The sequence below is a fragment of the Cupressus sempervirens genome, chromosome 10, assembly GCF_028749045.1.
Source record: "Cupressus sempervirens isolate cs-2001-9-10 chromosome 10, ASM2874904v1, whole genome shotgun sequence".
NCBI classification, from domain to species: domain Eukaryota; kingdom Viridiplantae; phylum Streptophyta; class Pinopsida; order Cupressales; family Cupressaceae; genus Cupressus; species Cupressus sempervirens.
This window is the reverse complement of record NC_143127.1, coordinates 158,749,689-158,767,594: the sequence shown is the minus strand read 5'-3', so window position 1 is coordinate 158,767,594 and position 17,906 is coordinate 158,749,689.

Sequence of the window (17,906 nt, the reverse complement as noted above, 5' to 3'; positions counted from 1 at the left end):
TCCAAGGAATACAGTGCCCCCAATTAGAAGATGACATGCGAAAGGAGGTTTTACGATGGATGTGATAGGATTGAAGCTAGGATGGAAAAGCTGAAGGCGCTAGGGAGATGGATGCTAGCTGGGATGATGGGGTGAGGTTGCAGAAGATAAGTGGATAGTGATAGATAAAAGCTGGAGTATGAAAGATAGGTGGATAAATTGGAAGATGGAGCTGGATGGCAAGATGTGACCAAAAGCATGAGGATGATAGGCTAAGCTGGGGATGGCTGGATTACGCATGATGCTTGTTTGCCAAGTTTTCATCATGGTACTTGTCCAAGGCACTTGAATTGCCAAGTTTTCACCACTGGATGCTTTATTTTTATTTTTTTGTTGACTTTTTGACTTTGGACTTAGCTGGAATGATTTTGGCTTTCTTCAACTATTTTTGGCTTTTTTGGGATTTTTCACTGGCTGTTGGTACACCGAATGTGTGATTTATGCAATAGATCGGATTAGATGGGATTGATGGTAGGAGATGGAGGGATGAAAAGGGTGGAAAGGAGCATGAGATGGGGATGCTTGCAGGATCACCATTGGCACATGTTGGGATGGGTGTGAAAAGAGCATATGGGGGATAGATGGTAGATGCGGGCTTGATGGAGGATTTGTGGAAGCGCGCTTGGGGATATAGGCACCCAAGATGGAGTTAGGAGATGGGGGACACGAATCAATGGATGGGGGATTAGCAATGGTGGATGCCATTATGCATTGGGTTTCAACTTTTTTCTTTGGGATCCACATGGTTTTGGATTTTCTTTTCATAGGCTTTTGCAATGTTTTTCATTCTTTGATTGGATTTTGCCTTTTTGGAGTATGTCTTTTAGAATAGACATATGATTGGCTAGGATATGGATTTTTAGCTTTATGCATTTTGAAGTTGGCATTCACATTGCCGTGGTAAGCTTTGGGAAGATGGTTAGGAGAAGCTTTGTGAGATGGAGAGGATATGGAAGAGCATGTAGGGGGATGATGATGGATGATGTGCCCTAATATGTGTCTTTGTTGATCTTGCATAGGAATGGAGGGAATCGGATTTTTATGATGGCTAATAGGAGGATGGAGGATGGTAGATTTTGGGACATGGGGACCCAAAATGGATTTTAGCGAATGAAGGGGGGATATGGTAGGTTGTTTTGGGTTACAAAGATGGTGGAGGGGGGATGACATAAGATTTCTTGAAGGAGTGATGGGAGGCTGGCATGGTGGGCCTGGAGATAGGCTTGGTTTGGGTGGCATGTACCAACACTTTTAGATGGTGAGCCTTTGGATACATATCCAAGACCATTAAATCCTGGATTCTTTTGTGCAATAATAGGCTTTCTGATTCCTTGCTCTTATGATCCTCAACCTTGACCTTGATAATGCCATCGATTGAGCATTTAAACGAGATGAGGAAACTTTTTACTTGTAGAAAATGGTAGAAGTGTTTTATTAGATGTACTGCAATGGGGAGATATTGTTCTTAATTATTCTGCTGAGAGGGGGCCACCATGGATGAATGTAAGTGAACCAAGAGGATAGATTATAGATGGTGGAATAGCTTGGATAGGTGGTAAGATGGAAGCATGGAGCGGAGGAGATGGTAGGATAGGATCTTGATTTAGCTGATGGGATGAAAAGATATCTTGCAGTAGAAGAGGTATGGCTTGAGGTTTTGGAGATGGAGGGGATGGTGACTGCACTATGGATGGAAGACATGGTACGATGATATCTTTGTTTATGCTTTGGGGGATGTCAACATGCTTTTGGGTAGGATCTTGATAGGATTGGATTGGAGTGGATGGTGCGATAGGAGGTGAAGGGATGGATTCTTCAAAGGTAGTGGATGGATAGATGGGAGATTCGGTAGTGGAGGTGGGTGAGTAGAAGATGGATGCATAAGGGCCATTATAGGAGATTTGGGAAATTCTTGGAGGTGATGTGGATATGATTTGGAGGGATTTGATAGGTGGTGGGATTTTGATGCTTGCGAGAAGTGGAAGGATTTTAAGCAATTTGATCGATGGTATGGGGATGATAGCTATTGGAGATGGAGGTGATATTATAGATGGGGAAGCTTCATCACTAACTACTTCACATGGTTGGATTAGATGACATGGCTTATTGACTGTTGGAGGCGACTTTTCTTGTATTTCCTCTGGGAGATTCTTGGGAGACTTGTGTGTCAGAGGTGGAGGTGGTGGATTGATAGGAATAGCTGGTGTGATGGGGGTGGATGATTGGAAGCTTGGTTGATTGGATCATGGAGGAGAAGCTGGGATATGAGATGGCATGACTAGATAGTTTGGAGGAATGCTTGGATTTTGTGGGATGGTTGGCCGAAGGCATCTAAGGCTCTCAAGATACCTATCATAGTCAAAAAGATTTTCATCATCATTAAAATAGGATGTAGTGGGAGAAAGGACAATGTGACCAAACTCATCATGATAGGGTTGGGATTTCATGTTTTGATGATGAGTTGGATGGGGATGGGGTCTTGCATATGGATGAACATGGAAGCTCATGGTTGGATTTGGATTAAGTGTGGATTTTGGATTGGCTGATGAAAGATTTCCTACGGAGAGTCAAAGCTGCATGACAGACCTAAGGAGGATTGGCTGGAGATTTTTGGCTTTCCTGTGGATGGAAGACTTCAAGGGTATGCTATGAGAAAGTGAGAGTTTTGCTTTCCTATGTGCAGGATTGGTGGCTTTTGGTGTCAACTTGAGGATAGACAAATGATCCTATGGGCATGACATGAGATTGACCACTTGTGGATCCCAACCTTTAGCTTAAGGTGATGAGGGATGACAAGTGACAAGGCTAGATTACCCTAGACAAAGCTCTGTCAAAGGGATAATCTTGGGGAGATTGAGGGATTTGGATAGATTGATTGGATAGAAAACTCTGGTAGAGTAACAATAATTCCTTAAAGGCTTGGGTGATTTTGGATTGGGTTGCTAGCTGGCTAGGGGGATGATTTGGATGGACTTTGGATTTGGGATTGTTCTAAAGCAAAGAACTTGATAGATTCAGTTGCGGAGAGGGAGCTTGGATGATTTTTTGACGAGGCAGTGACAACGCTAAGTATGCCTTGAGCTGGGAGATTTCTACTTTTTTGGGATTTTGACCAAAGTTGGCAAACATTCATTCAAAAGCTATGAACAAACAAGCAAACAAAATTTTGGAGCAAGCATGTCAAACACACCAACATCCTAGGAAGCTTTCTACAAGGATGAAATTTGGTTTAGCTAGGGAGTCCTCGATATATGCAAGGTACGTGAGGCCCAAATTCGTAGATGAAACCAAAAAGATGTCACACAACTGAGAGGAGCGGTAACCCACTTCTCCTCTTTCACTTCTCAAGGGTATAAAGTTCCTTGAGGCTTAGCTCGAGTGACAAAATTTTGATCCCAAGAGAGGTGTCTTTGGATTCACCTCTCGATCTTTATACTCCTTCGGAACGTTGGAGTTGAGGTCATCCCAAGGGGTGATGAAATCTCCGAGCAGGCTTCCTAAAACTTAAACAAGATTTTGGATCCTAATCTTATGCACCCAAGATGGCCTCGAAAGACGACAAGGGGAGAGAAGACTTGGATGATCTTGGGCTAAAAGACAGAGTTCTTTTCCAACTGACGCTTAAGTTTTTGATTTAGAATTTTTGAAAACACAGGTGATTAAGATGCAAAGGTTCAATTCCAATTTGAAATGTGCCAACAAAAGAGAAGTGATCAAAGAATTAATACACAAAGAAGAGTTAGGGTCAACAAGAAAGTAAACCTGTGTGCTCAGAGGCCCTCCACGTCAAGTATCAATTAATTTCCTTTAAGGCATTCAAGAGTTGGTGTTTTTTTGTTTTAAGGCCAAAACAAAGATGTGTGTAAAGCTCGATTTTAAGCGCACGCCCAAAGGCCTTCCACGTCAAGATTTGTTCAATTTTTATGCCCAAATGAAGTGTTAGTGAGACTAATGTGCATTCAAGAAATTTTTTATTTTAGAAAAACCAATAAAAGCTCAAGTGAGTGGAGTTTGATTTTTGTGGAGCATTTAACACCTTCTTAGTTAGAACCATCCCCATTTATGGTGCTGATATTGCAACCAATGGTTAGAATGATGAGAAATTAAAAAGGGTGAGTCCAACAACAAACTCACTCAAAGTGTCTTTATTTGTTTTTATAACTTAGAAAGTTTCTAAAATGTGGATTCTTTTTATGCCCCAAAAGATGAAGTGTGATGTATGATAATGATTATTTGATCTGTGGCATTCAAGATTGGATTTGTTATGCATTCCAATGAAAAAAATAAATTTGATTTTAATCCATGGCACTCAAGAGTGATTTTAGCAACATGCATTCAAAGACGAGTGTTTAAACATTCAAGTTCTTTCCTTCGAGCATTCAAGATTGAGATTTTGTGTGTTGTTTTAAGAACTTTGAAGTGCTTTGTTATAACCTTAGATTATTCAAGATTGAGTTTGTTTGAACTGAAATTCAAAGAGGAATGAATAGGGATGCTTTTCTTTCCAATTTAGATCATTCAAGATTGTTTTTGACTCAAAAAAAAAAGACTCTTTGGACTTTGGTTTTCATTCAAGATTTTGTATTCTAGTTTGCATGTTTTAAGCCTAAAAATGATATTCCTAGATTGTTTTGATGCATGAAAAACCTAGGAAACATTCAAGATTTTGCAACAAGACATTTGTTTGGAACACATAACAAAGCTTTTAGGACAATTTTGACAACCATTTAGGACTCTTATTTTTCATGAGATTTTAAAAGGATTTTAAAATATTTGCAAATGAAGTTCATTTTATCCCTGATTGATGCTTTGAGTTTGATTTAGAATTTTGTGTGCACTTAGTGTTGATTTTGAACCTTTTGAAATGGAAACTTGAAGTTCTTTTTAAGTTTCCAAAAATGAAGTGTTCCTAACTTTGCATGCATGCATCTAAAACCTTGATGTTGCAAGGATGCAAATGATTGGATTGATTTAGTTTTGTTTGTTAAAATATTTTTTTGCAAATTTTTAATTTTTTAATGGATTTAAGTATGATTTGGGGGTTCATTTTAAGCACTAAAACAAGGTGTGTATGATTTTGCTCCCTTAAAATTTAAAAAAAAAAAAAAAATTTAAAAATTGGCCAAGATCCCACAAGAAGAATAAGAAGAAGTAGACGAAATAGAAGAAGAATATAGATAAGAAGAGGAAGAAGAATTCCAAGTGCTCCGTCCACCTATAAGCTTGAAAAATCTGAAAACACTCTAAATCCCATCAGAATGTTTGCAAAGAACTCTTTCTTCATCTTCTTCTTGCTTCCTTGCTCCTGCAAAACCTGATTAAATGCCCCTACCAATCACCAAAACATGAAAATTAGCCAAAGTTAGTACAAAACATGCAATTTTGACTACAAATGATAACAAGCATGACCCATGCGGGGTCCCACCGGGCGTGCCAGAATGTATATGAGGATTACTAATGCAAAGAACACTAAATATCAAATCAAAAGTATTCACAAAACTAAATAAATGTAACTTCAAGATAGACTAAGATGAGCTCTCAATTGAGAATATGAGCCATTAATGGGCTCTCTCAATAAGAAGCTCTCTTGTTGAGTAGCTTTGTCTAATTAGATAAGATGTATGCTCGATTCTTCAAAGGCTTCAATGGTGTTCTTGATGGATTTTGGCTTGGGTGAATGGATTTGATGTAAAATGGATTCTCAAAAATGGCATTATGGCTTTACTTCATGATCAAAATGGCATTACTTTGTTACTATGGGTGATTGTGTTAAAATGGCTTGGGAGAGGATTCCTTAAATAGGCAAAGGGCTTGAGGGATCAAGGGCTAGGATGCAAGGATAGGAGAAAGCTTATGGAAGGTTTAGATTGAATGAGAGGAGAGCACATGGATTGTGCTTTCTTACAACCAATCAGAGAGTGACACATGTCATAGGGTCATTGGTTAGAGCAAGAGGGGTTGAGGGGTCAACAAAGGAGGCTCAAAGCTCATAAAGACCCTCATAATGGCTTGTAAGAGCAATGAATGGGCTTGTAAGAGTCATTTATGGCTTTGTGGGCTTCATAAAATTTTATGGTTGGGATATTTGTGAGAGAGTTGAGATATTTTGACTTGGGCTGGATTAAGAAAGTCTTAAGCTTGACTTAGGAATGTGCAAATGATTAAGGATTGGATTAGGCTTGGGTTAAGATTAGATTAGGCTTGTTAAAGATGGGCAAGCTGATGGCATTTAATGAGGGTGGGTGAAGGAGGAGATATCTTTTGGCTTTGGCTTGGGTTAGCAAGTCTTAACCCATGTTTAGAGAATGTGACAAGGTTAGGGGGTGATTAGGATTAGGGTCTAAGATAAGGATTGACATCTTCTAGAAGAGTCTAGGCTTTGGATGAGGATGAAGACTTTCTAAAAGAGTCTAGAACTTCCTAGGATGAGGATAAATAAGGTTTTTAGGAAATAAATGAAGTTTTATTTATTTCAAGGGTTTGGGTTGAGGAGATATTTATTAAAATATTTTTAATAAACATGAGGATTAATATTTAATCTTAATTAAATATTTTGAGTTGGGATTAGGGGTAGGAAATGATGGGATTAGCCTTTAATCGAAATAAAAGAAGGATTAGAATATTTTGGAAGAGGTTAGTGGTCTTAAGGAAATTGGCCAAGTTTTGGGCAAAAAATAAATAAATAATTTATTTTGGAATTTTTGGTCAATTTATTAATTAAATAATTAATAAATAAGGAATTAATGTTTAAATAAGATTTAAACATTTTTGGGAGGGATTCCTTAATTAAATATTTTTAATTAAGATAAAGGGATTTAATAGCATAAAAATTAATTAATTAATTAATTAATTAATTAATTAATAAATGATGATGTCATTAGGGACTTTTTCAGAAAATAAAAATACTTTATTTTCTAAAGGATTTTTAGGTGTCAACAAACATTGCTACAAATTTGAAAGCCGCAATTTGTATTGGTACATTGGTGTCCTTTGGAAGCGACAATGGCTATGCAACCACCAAATTGGTTTATCTTACAAAGGAGAACATTTATTAATTTATTTCAAAAGTTGGAAAAAGTCATATAGGAAATGTTAGAATTCTTTAGAATAACTAAGATGGGGCGGTTTGAATCAGTTATCCAAGGTCCAAATGCCCTAATAATACTTTTTCTCAAATTATAGTGAGCCCATAAACTTTTCATCCATCCAAGCTTAAAATAATCATCCTAGCAAATTACAATAAATCAATATGCAACAATAAAACATGCAAGATCAACACATGACACAATGATTTACATGGAAACCCAATTTGGGAAAAACCACCAGTAACATGCTGCTTGATTCTCACTCTTCTAAAGTGATGCCCTGTTAAAAGCCTACCCTGTTAAAGGCTTACAACACACTGTTAAATGTGACCTTGTTAGAGGATTTCACCAAACTGTTAGGAATGGGCCTGATCAAAGGACTTTAGAACATTCACTTGGAATGTCACCCTATTAAAGGATTTACCTCATGGCTATTAAACCAACCTAAGCCCATAGAATTTAAACTAACTGTTACAATTGCTAGAAAGTAATGATAATGGCTTTTTGATCTAATACAACTTACAACATACTTTACAGATTTCAGATCTCACTTCAGTTCTATCATTTTGCTTGGCTTTAATCACTTCAGCTCTGATAGCTTGTCTTCCTCTCAAGCTTCGTCTCCTTGAGTCTTCTTACTCATCATGCCAATGCAATCATCCTTGTGGTCGTCTATCCAAACTTAGTTTCTGTGCTTTCTTCTCCTTAGCACCTTCTTCAGCACTTCATGCTTTTATGCTCAACCACCTTCTCCTCTCTTTGCTTCATGACCTTATGACTCCTTAAATAGAAATTTGGTTTTCCTTTTTTGCTCAATTCTCCCTCTCCAATTTTAGGGTTTCAAATGGATTACGTTGGATACAATGTATCTACCCCATATCTTGCTCTTATCTAGAAAACTTCATCTAGAGTCCAGTTGTATTCTCCAAAAATGTTCTACATGGTGTTTATTGCCACCAGCTCATCATTCTTATCTTCCATTTAATTCATAGATTTCTAGATAACAACCTTGTCGGCTTAGATCTGGTGAATTTTCCATTTTTGAAATAATGCAGCAACTTGGCACTATTGGTTTACTGATGCTCGACATCTCTGTGTTACTCGGCACTTGTATCTGCTCGGCACTTGATTTTGCTTGGCACTTGTATCTGCTCGGCACTTGATTTTGCTTGGCACTTGATTCTGCTCAGCACTCTGCACTTGATTCTACTCGACATCTGAAGTTCACTCGGCACTTGCTTGGCTTCAACTAGGAATCTATTCGGCTCCTTAATGATCTTAGTTAGTCTTTACAAATGACTTAGCTAAAACCTTACATCTTTGATATGTTTCAATATGCTTATTCTCTGTGTCTTAGAGTATGTCATCAATATACTTTTTCATCAATGACTTAGCTGATCCTTGGACTTCATTACAACATCATAACTTCAACCTTTCTCTAGGTGTTCTAGTTACATCTTATTGATTGCCTCCTCCTTGTTAATCAACTAATTGATAGTATTTGGATCACTAAAGCAATTGTCATTCCTACAAGTAACAAGTTTGACATCAATGACAAAACAATGATTGAGAACATTCTTTTCCAGTTCCATATGATCATTCCAAAAAATTTTCTCATGATCTTTTCAATCATTTCCAACAAGAAAAAGATAATTCTATGGCTAGATGGCTACCACTGTTGGAAGAATCTAACCATCTAAAATTTGTGTTGGGAGTAGGGGATAATAATAGCCGCTTGGAGGGTTTCATCTTGAAGGAATGAACTTGGAAAGAGAAAAATTCAAAATACGAATTGAAAAAGATTTTTGACCCCTTTTATTACTACTTTTGACATAATGAGATAAGGGAAGGTATTTTTATCACATTTATTTGATCAAGTTCTATAATCAAAACCATTCTCTGGAGCATTATTTCAAATTAATCCTTATTGAGAACTAAATTGAAAAAATTATGAAAAGGAGTATGAATTTTTTTTTTACTTCTTGAAAAGGCATACACTCAATAAAATGCAAAAAAATTGTAATTAGGGAAACTTTAAAAAGCAAGAGTATTCAATATGAAAAATTCAAAATTTTGAATTTGGAACATCAAGGAGATTTGAATCCAAAAGCAGGAAAATCAAATCATTATCATACTAGTGGGATAATATTAATCTATCCAGTCACCATCAAAACATCAAAGTATCAATTAAGGTAAAAGTCATATTATCTTTTGAACCAATGTATTTCTTTCATGGTGATTCAAAGATGAAGAAATGTATACACCTAAAAATAGTCAATATAAAATATTAATTAAATTTTATAAATTTAATTATTTAAAATAAAATTCCTCTACTATGTAATTGAATTTAACATTTAACTATATATTTCACTATTAATTCATTAATTCTTCCAATTATATCCAAAATCCAACTCATTCATGTCCATCTAAACCATCGCCTGACACATCAACTATAACTAATCTAATTAATTCGCTTGATTTAATTAAATCTTAAAATCTCATACCAACCACAAAAAGACAAAATCAAATTAAGGCAAGAAGAGATAAGGGATAAACTCACATGGATCATTAATATCCTTTTCTATCTTATTTATTCATTCCTGGGTGATCCCACAATAATGGGTTCCACTTTTTGATCAATTTTGACATTGAAATCAATATTTTTGAAACAAACCTCACATTTGAGTGACTATATCTCTAAAACTATAAATAATTTCAAGATGACATAAACTAGTGATTTTTAGCACTCTGTTCCTACTTTGTAACCATATTTTTTAATCTTAAAAAAAAATTTATTTATGTCAAAATTTTCTTCTCCTCCAAAAAGTGGTGCATAATAAAATTCAATATTTTTAAAGAGAGACAGTCTGTTTGACACACAACTATTTTTTTAGAAAAGATAATGAGGTAATTCTTTTGGCGTTGGATTTGTAACATCAATATCCAGAGGATGCATTTGGTTTGATTCAATTTGGTTGAATATTGTATAGTTTATGAAGTTTTGAAGTGACACCAATCGTAATTCAGACATACGTTCATTTTGACACAGATAACTTGAAGTCAATTTATCATAAATCTTTTTTTTTAAAAAATTAATAGAAAGCTATTTCAATAAGCTATTTCCTAAATTTTTTCAAAAAAAAAAATTGACCTAATTTATTAATTTTTCCAAAGTGTCGAAGTTAGTTGATGTTCAATCGGTAATGAACCTATGATGAATTAAACTCATATTTGAAAGTCTTAATGATTAAAATATGTATTACAATTATAGTCATTGGAAAGCTTGCTTCAAGCAGCACATTTTGAAATTTTTTATTTTATAGTAGGAGATCATTTATCTGCAATTATGGGTGTTGAAAGAGCAAAACAAAATTTAAAAGAAAAAAGGGCCCAAATTTTTTTAATTTTGCATGTTTGTAGTGAACATATAATGCATGTTCGCTACGAACATATGTTTGCTATGAACATATGTTCGCAGTGAACAAGAGGTCCAAAAAAATTTGGTCGTCAAAAATTGAACTAGATATGTTTTCGTGAACATGTTTACTTCTTGGCATTCACGCAAACATGTAAAAAAGAAAAAATGTTGATGTCAACTTCAGAGAGGTGAGCTTAAAAATAGTAAAGCCGTACTGTGAATTCGTATAGAGATATTTTTATATAGTTATTGCACAAAATTTATCTGGAGGCAAGGAGTAATTTTTTTTTAAAAATGATTTTATAATGGGAAACAAGAAAGGAAGGCAAAACAAATATGTGAGGAAGAGATTTGATGAAGCAATACAAAGAAATCTTCAGAAGACTATGACATGTTATCATTGAATTAAACAAGGTATGTAATTATATATATTAGTTTTTTTTTAATAATTTTGAATTTAATTATGTTTCAATCTTATTTTTTTTATATCTAATTTGATTTATTTATAAATTTATCACAGCCAATCAACAAGGTGAAGGAAATGTTGAAGAAGGCTCGACAGAAGTAGAAGAAGTGGATATAGGAGAGAGGTTAGGAACATTCCCTACAGAATCTCAAACAATGAATGTTGAAGAAGGTTTAAGATTGCTCCCTATAGAGGTGCGAATAACAGAAGTTGGAGAAGGGTTAGAATCTTTCCCTATAGAATCTCAAACAACAAATGTTGGAGAAAGCTCAAGATCGCTACCTGTAGAAATTCTAGTAATAGAAGCCAGAGAAGGGTCAGAATCAGGTGCAGGAATTGGTATGGATGAACTCCTAAATATTTCCCAATCTGTAAAGAATGTTATTTCTCCAAAAAAAATAGATCATTTATTTAAAATGGATGTGGATAAATTGAGAAGACTTGCAGCTATTGTTCAACCATTAAGTTTCTCTAAGAAAAGGTCAATGAATAAGAAGATAAGAGAAATTATGACTCAATTTGATAACACTGAAACACTTGAACAAGCTCACTTACTTTCACTTTTGCTTACACAAAAGAAGTTGCAAGATGCATTGAAATTGTTAGGTGTAGACACAATATCAAAGAAGAGAAGATTTTCTAGCATGCAAACTGATCTAATTGAAAATGTTAAACAAGGTTTGAGAAACATAAGAAAATACTCTCAAACTAAAGATAAGTCCGTGGCAAGAAAAGTGATGTTGATGTCTGTTGTAAATAAGAATATGAACCAAAATAGACAAATATCTTCAATTTTGTCTAAAATGGGTTTTAGTAGGAAAAAAATGAGAAAATATGTTAAGAGAAGATTAATTATGGATGACAGTACTATGGACAGCAATTGGGCAATCAAGTGTAGAGCACCTCATTTTGATAGGCTTGAAGAGTCATTAAAAAATTTAGTCATATCATTTTGGATTGATAACACTCATCCTTCATCAAATAGTAGAGATGCTATTAGGCATAGGATTGCATTTGGTCAATATGAACATCATACAAAACATTGGTTGGACACAACACAACATGAGTTATATGTATCATTTTGTAGTGAACATCCTACTATAAAAGTTGGGCAAATGTTGTTTGAAAAATTGAAGCCATACTTTGTGAGGTCAAACAAAGTGTTTGAAACATGTTGTTATCATCATCATATTGAGCTCCACTATCAGGTATTTTGAAAGTTTGTAGAAGACACATATGGTTTTCATGCTGCTCCTCCTAGTAGGAGAAGTGAGTTTATATCATCCATTCTATGTGACAAAATAGATCTGATCCAACTAGTCAAATAAATTGCATCAAAGGATTATGTGAAACATGTGGTGAATTGGCTCTATTTCCTTTGAAAATTGAAAATATTGATGCAACAAAAAAATTGAATTGCAAAAGTTACAAGTATGTCAAGAATGAAACAAAGTTAGGGAAAGTGACAAAAAGGTTGGAATATGTTGAAGAGGAGTTACCTATTCTAACATTTATGGAAAGATTTAAGAATTTGATTCCACCTTATATTTGTCACACATTTTTTGCAAAGTGGCAAGCACAACAGTTTCAAAATTTGAGAGATAATTTCCCACTTGGAATGATTGTATCAGTTGTTGATTTTGCAGAGAACTATTCCTTTGTTCATCAGAAAAAAATTCAATCAAATTATTACTTTTCTAAGAAGGTCACTATTATGGTACATGTTTGTTATAGACATGCATAGTTAGATTTGGATGGTGTTTAGAGTACAGTTCAAGCACAAGTAATTAAAAGGAAATATCATTTCTATATAAGTGATGATAAATAACATGAGATTCACTATGTCGAACATTACTTCAATATCTTCTTTTCTTATTTGAAAGAAAGAAACATAAATGTTGATAAAAATTATGTTTGGTCCGATGGGTGTGCCACATAGTTCAAATCATCTAGACCATTTTATGCATTATGTAGATATCATCGCAATGAGAATATAAAAAACATATGGAATTTCTTCGAGAGTGGGCATGGAAAACGTGAACATGATGGTGCTAGAGCTTACATCAAACGTGCTCTGCGAAAGTATCAAATGAATTATCAGGGAGTTCATGTAAATGATGCACATGATGTTGTTGAATGGTGTAAGACACATTTTACATTAGATGAGATCAGGACATCATCAACGATGAGTCGACAGGTACCATATAGAGTCTTTTGGGAGATAACAGGTATGGATGTGTACATCTATTTAATTTTTATGCAATTAAGTTATAAAAATTTATTGTTAAGTTTTATTTTTCAATTCATTGAAGTTTAAATTTAATTTGTCCATATTTTCAATTTAATGAACTTTTAGGTGTTCATAGAAAAAACATGCATGGTTGCAAGAGGATAGAAAAGACATGTTCCTTACATTCAATCGTGAGTACAGATAATTGTAATTGGACATTGAAGATGAGAGAATATTCATGTTTTTGTGACAGTTGCATTGATGAAGATTATGAAGAATGCATCAATCAAGCACGTGGATATACAGGTGCTTGGATTTTGGTACCACTTGATGTTACTAATACATTTGATAAAGATGATGAAAATTTTGATGATATTCCATTGATTTTTGATGATTATAATCATATCTCTGGATTGGTAAAAGTGGGTAAGTATCATAAAAATTAATCTCAACAAGTGTTATTTAATTATCAATTTGAACTGTCTTATATATGTACTGTACACATACACATGTATACTTGTTATGCAGGAGATGTCTTTGTAGTGATTGTTGAGCCTATAAATCATGAAGGTGTCAGTTATTATTTATTGTGATGTACTGCAGAGAGGACAAAGTTATATGACCCTAAAGAAAGTGATGGAATGTTGTTCCCCATAGGTAAATTTATATGAATAAATAAATAAATAAATAAATAAATATATATATATATATATATATATATATATATATATATATATATATATATATATATATATATATATATATATATATATATATATATATATATATATATATATATATATATATATATATATATCTAGGTAACTTTATATTTATCAAATTTTAAAATACTTAAATTTGTGGTGCAAGTTTTGTTGTGATAGAGGGAACATATTTGAAACAAGACAAAATAGTCCAACATGAAATACACTTTTTGGATTATCAACCTAACAACAAGGTTTTACAATACAACCACTTGGTCCTTGCTATTGGGCTTTGTCTATATCCAGTCAAAGTTAAGCATGCACGTCACAAGTGGAGACTAGACAATGAAGATCATGAGAAGATATTACATGTTATAAGTGTACATCATGGTTGAACTAACATTTGAGATTTATTTTATAATAATTTGAATTTCATCTTGAATTAAATGTGTTTTTAATTATACGATCATACTCTTAGTTATTCATCATTAGTTTATTAAAAAACTATATAAATTAATAATATTAATTTTACCATGGATGAATTTAATAATTTAACAACTTGATATAAATAGGCAATACAAGTTAGTTCGAACTTACACAATCATTAGATAGATATGTATCAAAGATAATTTAATATGTTATAATTCTTAAATATCAACATCTTTTCAAACTATTGAATTTCATCTTGAATTATATGTATTTTTTATTGTGCGATCATACTAGATTAGTTATCATTAGTTTATTAAAAAACTATATAAATTAATAATATTAATTGTACCATGGATGAATTTAATAATTTAACAACTTGATATATAAATAGGCTAAGTTAGTTTGAACTTACACAATCATTATCCATAGATATATTTATCAAAGATAATTTAATATGTTAGAATTCTTAAATATCAACTTCTTTTCAAACTATTGAATTTCATCTTGAATTAAATGTGTTTTTAACTGTATGATCATAAGTTCGTAATTATCATTAGTTTATTTAAAAACTATATAATTTAATAATAAATTAATTGTGCAATGGATGAATTTAATAATTTAACAACTTGATATAAATAGGCAATACAAGTTAGTTCGAACAAGTACACAATAATTAAAGATAGATATGTATATATCAAAGATAATTTAATATTTTTTTGAAATTCATTTATCAACTTTTTTTTCAAACTATTGAATTTCATAAGTGAATTAAATGTGGTTTTGAAATTGTAAGATTAATAAGTTCATAGTTAGATCATTAGTTTATTAAAAAACTATATATTTTAATGTTAGTTTATCACATCTACGGTCATACTCTTAGTTTAAATTAGTTTAAATTAATATGTTTTTAAATATTATATTTTGTAAAATTTTTCTAAAATAATGTATTGGCTTACCTAATTAACATATTTTTATCCACATAAAATGTAATGCCTCGCCAAGGGATCCGCTGAAATACCATCACTTGAAATGACATGCCCTAAATACTGAATCTTCGATTTGAAGAATTCACACTTAGCTTCATTGGCATAAAGCTGATTGTCCCTCAAACACTGCAATACCAATTGCAGGTGTTCCTCATGCTCCTTCCGAGTCTTAGAATATATCAATATGTCATCAAGAAACACAAGTACAAACCTATCCAGATAAGATCAGAACACTCCATTCATCAAACTCATGAAAATCGATGGAGCATTAATCAACCCAAAAGGTACCATTGTGAACTCATAATACCCATAGCACGTTCGAAAAGCTATCTTGTGAATATCAGCCTCCTTGATGCAAAGCTGGTGGTACCCTGACTTAAGGTCAATCTTGGAGAATACTGTAGCTCCCTTGATCTGATCAAATAAGTCATCAATCCTAGGTAGAGGATACCTATTCTTAATAGTCACCTTATTCAACTGTCTGTAGTCAATACAAAGGCGCAAAGAACCGTCTTTCTTCTTCACAAAGAGCACTGGAGCTCCCCATGGTGATACACTAGGTCGAATGCTCCCTTTGGCCATAAGTTCCTCTAGCTGAAGACGTAACTCACCCAATTCCTGTGTAGTCATGCGATAAGGAGCTTTAGAGATAGGCTCCTCTCTAGGAATCAGATCAATACTAAAGTCAATGTCCCTCTATGGAGGCATGCCTGGAATCTCACTTGGAAAGACATCTGCGTACTCCTGTAAAATTGGGTGATCTAAAGTCTTCCTTACAAGATCTTCCTCATCAAGATCATTTACCATAACAACAAATATCTGACATCCCTTACGGAAACTCCACTTCATTTGCATAGCATAAATCATCCGCAGAGATATAGGCCTTAGTATCCCAACTATCTTCACATCATTCCCTTGGTCATCTTGGCACATAATAGTCTTTTTCCTGCAATATATACTGGCTCTATGAGATCCAAGCTAGTTCATGCCTAAAACCACATCATAGGAACCAAGGGGTATGACTCAAAGATCCACTGCAGTATCAAAGCTTCCTAAGCTAAGCCCACACTTATGAACTACAGAATCTATGGAGACCTTAATGCCTGAGGCTAGTTCCACTTGCCAACCATGATCTTGCTTCACCGCATCCAGCTTACACTTAGAAACTATAGATGGTGAAATAAATGAATCTGTAGCTCCTAAATCAAACAATACTAAAATAGATATACCTCGAATAGCACGTATGGTCTCAACCACTGTTCCCTGATGATCTGCTTGATGGTGATCTACTACTGTAAAAACTCTATGAGCTCTACCTGCATCACCCACTGTAGGCTCTGAAATTGTAGGCCTAGGTCCTGAAAACTGAGGTGCTGGCTGTGGACACTGAGCTGCATAATGTCCAATCTGACCACATGAAAAACATTCTGTATTTCTGCCAGATCCTCTACCCATAGGTGGTACACAATGGACCTCTAATGATCCTTTTGAGGACTCCTAGACCTGGGTCTATGCTCTTGTTCTGTCTGATGTACTTTGGGCTATTCTTGAATAGGAGGTAGATGTTCTAGAATAGTCTGCATCATCTATCTCAAACCAACCTCTTCAGACTCAGCTTGGTCCTCTCTACTCTCTTCCTGCTGCCTACTAGTGTGCTCTTCCCTGCTCTCTACATGAGCCTATCCCTCATGGGCAGACTTATGGACATTGATAGCTCTGCCATGACCACGGCCTCTTCCATGGCCTCTACCATGGCCTCTAACAGAAGACCTAGTCCCAGATACCATCCTACAATAGTACAAAGTACTATTACAATAAAAAGCACAAGTTTGCAATAGACTAAGTTCAGTTATATGTTTAGGTTTAAGTTAAATTTCTAGTTTTGAAAACTAAGTGTTGAAGTATGAAAAATATACAAGTAATAGTTTAGGTTCTGTTTCAGTTCACCTAGTTTCAAGTTTGAAAAGATACACTTTAGTTCAAAGTTCTAGTTTTTCCAAAATACCCAGAGCTCCCAATGTAGAAACCTAGCTCTGATACCAAATGTAATGCCTCGCCAAGGGATCCAAAGAATTAACCTAGAATTTCACTAAGATTTGTAGCTTTTTTTTAATTTTTTAAAGAAAGTAAATACCACATATAACTTATGCACAATAACGGAAGCAATAGCAATGTCCATCTAAAAGTAAACATAACATACATAACAGATTACATTCTTTAAGATCCCTTAACGTTGAATTACATCCAAGTCAACTAACATTATTGAATCCATCTAGTATAACAACCACATGAAATAATAATGATAAGTCCAATGTTCATATATTATATTTCAATTTCTCAATCATCCACTGTACATGTCATAGGGTATGAAAAGCTCAAAAGAATATACATATGTAGAATAAGGTACATCATCCTATTCTAATCCATGATACATCAAAGTAAAGATAATCACATGATACACATGATACATCATCATAGAAGACATATACCTCCATCATAAAAATCAAACATAATAAACTAAGTGCACGGTTCCTCCCAACCGTTAATAG